The sequence below is a fragment of the Haemorhous mexicanus genome, chromosome 1 (assembly GCF_027477595.1).
Source record: "Haemorhous mexicanus isolate bHaeMex1 chromosome 1, bHaeMex1.pri, whole genome shotgun sequence".
NCBI classification, from domain to species: Eukaryota; Metazoa; Chordata; class Aves; order Passeriformes; family Fringillidae; genus Haemorhous; species Haemorhous mexicanus.
This window is the reverse complement of record NC_082341.1, coordinates 63,496,374-63,502,373: the sequence shown is the minus strand read 5'-3', so window position 1 is coordinate 63,502,373 and position 6,000 is coordinate 63,496,374. Positions and strand designations below refer to the sequence as shown.

General features: G+C 43.9%; 1 long non-coding RNA gene across 1 annotated transcript in view; it reads left to right on the top strand.

The window, feature by feature from the left end:
- The first annotated feature begins 320 nt into the window (after positions 1-320).
- Positions 321-6,000, top strand: part of LOC132324990 (uncharacterized) — an 80,597-nt gene continuing 74,917 nt past the window's right edge. Inside the window, exons 1-2 of the long non-coding RNA XR_009485812.1 lie at positions 321-578; positions 2,738-3,043. This is a non-coding gene — a long non-coding RNA (uncharacterized LOC132324990). The remainder of the gene's footprint in view (positions 579-2,737; positions 3,044-6,000) is intronic.

The window sequence follows — 6,000 nt, the reverse complement described above, 5'->3', positions numbered from 1 at the left end:
GTCCTGCGTTTGTCCGTCTCATTCCGGCAGATCAAACTGTCCGAAAGCAGATCCCCAGAGGCTTGTCCTCACTGACAGTCGGGGGAATCCAAACAAAGAGGTGCATCTACCGGAAATAATGATTTGAGAGATGGTTCTCTCCCTTTCCAGCCCCCACTCCCCCGCCTTGAATTAAATTGTTTTCTTTTTCTGGGAGGTTCAGTTCGAGGGAAGTTTTGCGCCGGAGCTGGGGTCGGGGCTGAGGAGGGATGGAGCAGACGGAAAGTTGCGGTGGTGGGAGGAGGCGGGGGGCGAGGGCAGTACGGGACCCCGGCGGCGCCCGGACCGCGGGGGGAGCAGGGGCGCGGGGGACCTGCCGCCGCTGCCGGCTCTTTGTCTGCTCGGGCAACTTGAACAAAAGGAGAAACTCGGATGAACTCTCCATCTCTTCCTCGCCTCTCCCCGGTTAACTCATCTTCGGCAACTTTATCGGAAGAGATTTGCTCAACTTTCTTCGAGTTCTCCCGCCGCTTAAAAGCAAAGAGCCCCGCCGTAGACTTCTAAGGAAATCTGGTTTCACAGTTTAGAGAAAGGAGAAGGTACGTTTGGACTTGGGGTTTATTGTTCTTTCCCGGCTCCCTCGTCGCTCCCCCCTCCGCCCTGCCATCCGCGCCCGGGTATTGGAGCGCAGCCGAGGCGTCCGCGGGCCACCTCAGCCTTTCCTTTGTACTTTTGGGAGCACATGCAGGTATTTTTGGGGAGGGTAAGGCGGTCATTCCGCCCGAACTCCCGTAAGGCGGGCTGGGGGGCACTAGTCGGGGGGGCGGGCTTGCCTCCTTCTTGTGCCGGCTTTGTTTTATTTTAGTGGTTTAACTTTTTTTTTTCCTTTTTTTTTTTTTTTTTTTTTGTTTTTGTTTTTGGTGGGGAGGGAAGCGGACTCGGAGGGATTTCTGGATCGGGCTGTGTTTTTAAGAGTTGGGACAGAGAAAAGCTGAAGACGGGGAAAACTTGATGGGATTACAGGGAGTCCTGGCGGCCCTGGCCAGGGAGTGGGGGGCTAGCGAAGGCCGTGGGACTGGGCTGGGCAGGGCAGGGCGCAGCAGGGGCAAGGTGGGTGCTCCCGTGTGCCAGCTTGGGTCGCGGGGCCCGAGCCACCACAAAGGGTAACACGTTGTGGTGTGGGACCATCCCAGGGAGCCAAGGTGCGCAGAAGTGCCGAGGGACAATTTTTGGAGAAGAGGGACGGACCAGAGGGAAGACTTTGTTGTTCCGACTGCGTTGATCGTAGAGAAGGGAGAGTGGGAAGGGTCAGTCCAGGCTGGCCCTTCCTCGTCTGGGCTTCAGTGCAGCTCCCTTCGTCCCTTTGGAAACGCGATAGTTCTCTTGGGTTTTGTTCCATTCCTTTTGGTTCACGCTTTCTAGAGCAAGCATCGCAACTCCACAAAACTTACTTGTAAGCTCTTTGTACTTTTCTTAATTATCTTGATCGATTTAGTATCTTACTATTTCCCCATCTTCTTTTTCTATGTAATAACCTTTTATTTTTGTCTTTTTTCATCCTAGTTCTCTACTTTCTTGTGTTTTCTTGTCCCAGCCTCCTAATTGACCCCCTCTCTCCTTAGATCTACCCATTTTAGAATTTTTGAAGTCTACTTTTTACTTTTTATTGTTATTCATTCTCCTCCTCCTTAATCTCTTCCCACCTACTCTTCTACCTTTATGCTTGCATTTCTCATGAAAAACTCTTTTTGCCAGGATCTTTCCTTTCCTCCATGCCTAGAAATGCTCGTTTCTCCTGATGTGAAGCAAACATAGAGCTTCTTCTTGTTCTCTTCTAAACTTATTCTTCTGTGGACTGCCCTACATCCGTGTTAACCAGTTATGCAGACAGAGATTCTAGTGATAATTCTTGTTCATAAATGTTCACTTTCTCCTTTCTTCTCATCTTTGTGTACATGCATCTTCCAGTCTCTAAAAGCTTCTTCTAGTTCCTCTCCATTGTCCTTAGTGTGGAAGTTTGTTCTTTTCCCTTTCCCCCACTCCATCTTGGCAGACGAGACCCTGTTCTTCACGTCATTGTTCCCGCCTGTGCAGAGTACTCAGACCTTTCTCTCCATTCCTCATAGTCCCCTTCCCAACCTAATTCAAACTTGCTTTTTGCACCTCTGGAGGAATTGCACAGAGGGACTACCTGAGTAGACTGATGTGGGTTGGGCTACTTTGGCTTCTTCTGGGGCCAAATGCCATCAGTAGTGCTCAAAGTTTAAGTCCCAGCTGAAGCAGTGCATCTGCTGGTGGAGGTGTGTGGGGGGACATTGCAATGGGGCTAAGGAGGCAGAGAAGATCGCATATGTTTCCCTCAAAAGGGTTGATGAGCTTTATTTTTGCTACTTGGGGTTTTTTTAAATTGACTTACTGTTTTCATTAGTTTTTAAATACCTGCCAGGGCAGTTGAAGAGCCTATTTGTTACCCTTTTTCTCTGTCACTTCAGTGCTTTCTGGAAGGTAAGACTGTGCAATCTGTAGAGGTATATGAAAGCCTTTTTCTTAAACCTTCTTCTCTTACACTCCAGCCCCACAATGTTTTTAAAACAAAATGCTATCACCAGGCTGTGAGTTTAGGATGTGTCTAAATCTGTGAAGAAATTTGTGTTGGAAATTATTCAGAAGAAGGTAACTTTATATTTGTAGGTTAGTTCCCGAGTCGTGTGGCAGAGTTACTGTGCTGAACTAACACTTCTTCCTCATTTTTGAACAGGTCACAACGTGATTGTTGGGAAAATGGGGTGGTTGCCAGAACATCAGTCTGTGATGGGTGCCATATTGCATTGCTCTTTGGATGGTGGAATACAGCTTGGGATTCCTTGGGCTGCGCATCGTGATTCAAACTGGACCTTACAGCTGCTTAACGTCTCAGCTGTTTGGATTCATAGTGATGGTTTATGGTCTCCTGGGGGAAGCGGAGGAGCCCCATGCTGAAACTTGTGGATATTGTGGGACATGCTGCCGAGACCCATTTGGATTATATCACCATCTGACACCAAGGTTCTGCAGCTGATGAAAGGTATGCTTCTCCCCTGGTGCAAAAACCCTCATACATTGGAATACTAAATACAAATACTTGACTCTGTTTTAAACAAACTTGCATTGTAGCTTGTTTTGTTTTGTTTTGTTTTGCCTTGCTACTGATACCTGACAAGAGTTTTGAGTGTGTTAATCTGACAGAAATGTCGTACTAATAGTTTGATAATGTTTTATCTTAAATGCAAAAGGAAAACCCAAATATGAAAGGGTTTCTTTTTCCATAATTAACTTATATTTTGAAGGTAATGACTTCTTAGAGTCTATGAGTGCATAGCAGCTCTAGAAAATGAGACTACCTAACTTTTAAGAAAAGCAAGTTAAAAACAACTTAAGCAGAGCACTTTCTGCAGTTATGATCTTCCAATAACCCAGTTTGTTTGAAGACATTACTATTTTCTATTTTGAACTCAAGATAGCAACCTTCTATGATTTAAACTCTTTTTCTCCAAATGAGCAAAAATATCAAGGATGGCTTGTGTGGGGGAGAAAGAGCAAACAGAAGTATTTCAGTTAAAAATTCAAGGAATTATTTTGTTTCATATGTTTTAAAGTTTTGATGTAAGGCTTCTTGCGGAGAGTGCTTGCATCTTGAATGTCCTAGTAATATGAAAATCTACTGGATGCAGTTCAGCACTCAGTTTTCCTACTAAATGAGGTAATCAGTGTATAAAATTGAACTGGAAACTAGCAGAGAAAACAAGTGGTTAAAGAGTTATTAATGAACAACAAATTATTCTTGAATCTAGATGAGGAGTTAATCCGAGAGTGAGGAAACAGTGAGCTCCTCAGTGAACTGTGGTAATGGTAAAGAGAATTTTAAAAGTATTTAAAATCTGATCCTTTTATACCTGTTCTGTGCACTTTTTTTGCTACAGCTGAAAATGAATGATGTGAAAAAAGTCGGTTTTGCTACATGTTTCAGCTCAACTGATTGGTTTCAGCCTAAACCATATGTAGGGCAGACAAGTATTCATAATCTTAAGAAAAGTGCTGAGCTGGCTGGCCTACTTTAGAGCAAAACAGAAATCTGAACAAGTAATCACTTGTGATCCTTTCCTGTAGTAAACAGAGATACAAGAAGCAATACAGTTCTAATTTCCTGGTTCTGACTGTCTTTTAATAAAGACCTACTCTTAATTTTCCTGGTTATTGTGGGTAAGCTTTTTGTTGTGTACTGGATGCAATTAATGTACATTTAGATTTACGGTTTTATATTCTGCATTCGTACTATTTTTGAACTTTGCACAACTGAAGCTAGCCATATGAAAGTCTTTAATTTGAAGTCTCAGAAATGGAAAGTCTTGGGCTGTTTGTGGAAAGAGAAGACTGAGAATAATAAATAGATTGTGTGGATGAAAATATTTAGAGCTGCTATCTAGTGTCATCTTGGAAAAGAAGCCTAGTTATTATTGTTGTCCATTTAAAGAAAATCAAAACTGCAATCCTTTTTAGTTTCTGTGAAGATTTTGTTTCATCTGAGTTTCTTCTCAGGCACTTGCTGCTCTTTAGGAAAACTAAATTGAAGTTAGAGGTACACTTAATTTATCTGCATGAAAGCTATTGATTTCATCAGCACTGAAAATGGAGGGGAATTGTTACTCTAAGGACTAAAAATTACTGAGGAGAAACTACTCCTTAGCTTAATCTGAGAGTTTGTGTAGATTGAATTTTCATTATTGCCAGAAGATTCTGGATATAGTAGGCAAATCATTAGATATATTTGCATTTGTTTGTACTTTGAACATTTTGAGTATTAATAACTGGTGACAAACTGTTAAAATTTACAACCTGTCTTCAAATTTCTTTGGGTTATTTCCAATAAAATCCAAAGAATCATTCTCCTGTTCGGAGATGAGATCTGCAGAGAGAGGAAGAGCAGGGCCAGATAGAAAGTGCTCAGCATGGTAGTTCCCAGCTGGAGGCGTGCTGCACTGGTGGGAGATGAGACCCTTCTGAGGCTTGCAGAGAGATGGGGAAATGCTTTCTGGGGGCTCTGGCTGAAGTGTTCCTGTACCTTTCTCCTGGGAGCAGTCCCAGCAAAGGCACCAGATGCAGCAGGGGCTGGGTGGAGGCTGAGAACTGTAGGGAAGGAGCAGCACCTGGGCTCTGGGAGGGGTGATGGGGACCACCTGCCTTAATTGGGGTGGGAAGGAGCCTTGATGCTCTTAGAGGGGGCTGGCTGGGAGGAGCTGCTCCTTGAGAGAAGGTTTTTGGGTATGGGAGCCTGAAGTGTGGGAAGGAGGTTGTTTCTGTGATTTGTCTTTGGATGCAATTGGCAGTTGCTTGCTTTGGTTGTGACAGTCCTGGAAGGTGATTGAAACCCTTGCAGGTGTTTTGAGGCAGTGTGGTTTATTCTGAGGAGGAGGGAGTTCTGAAATCCCCCTCAGAAGCCTACCCAGGAATTTTAATCTGGTAGCAGAATTTGCGCCTAAAACAAATTAAACAAAATCCAGAGAGTTTAAACAGTGATTCCTCTTTTGAAGTGTGCTCTCAATTAAGTAAGTCTTCTAGCCAATGTTCTTGGTTCTTTGAGAAAATATTTTGCTCTATGTAACTGAGGTGAAAGTAAGCATGAAGGTCTTTCAGGCCAACCCAACCTGAGTGTGGAAGAGATTTAACAAGCTGCAAAGAGTGTAAATTTTACAGTGTAGTGTGTGTGAGCAGCTGAGTTGTATTGTTGGGTTTGTGCATTGTGAAAAATGGGCAGAGGAGAACAGGGCAGGTTTTGTTACTGCCAGATCTTTAGGTGAAAGAGGAGATGGCACATGGAGTAACTTCCTATCCATTAACACCTAGGAAGGTAGAAAGGAAAATGTGAAAAGGTCTTGATTTCTTTGACTGCTCCTTCCCTTTGGTTGAAGTATTTTTCTGGATGCACGGATTCCCAAGTGAAGTGGAAATTTCTGTAGACCCATGTGTGCCCCTCTTGGGGGGTTT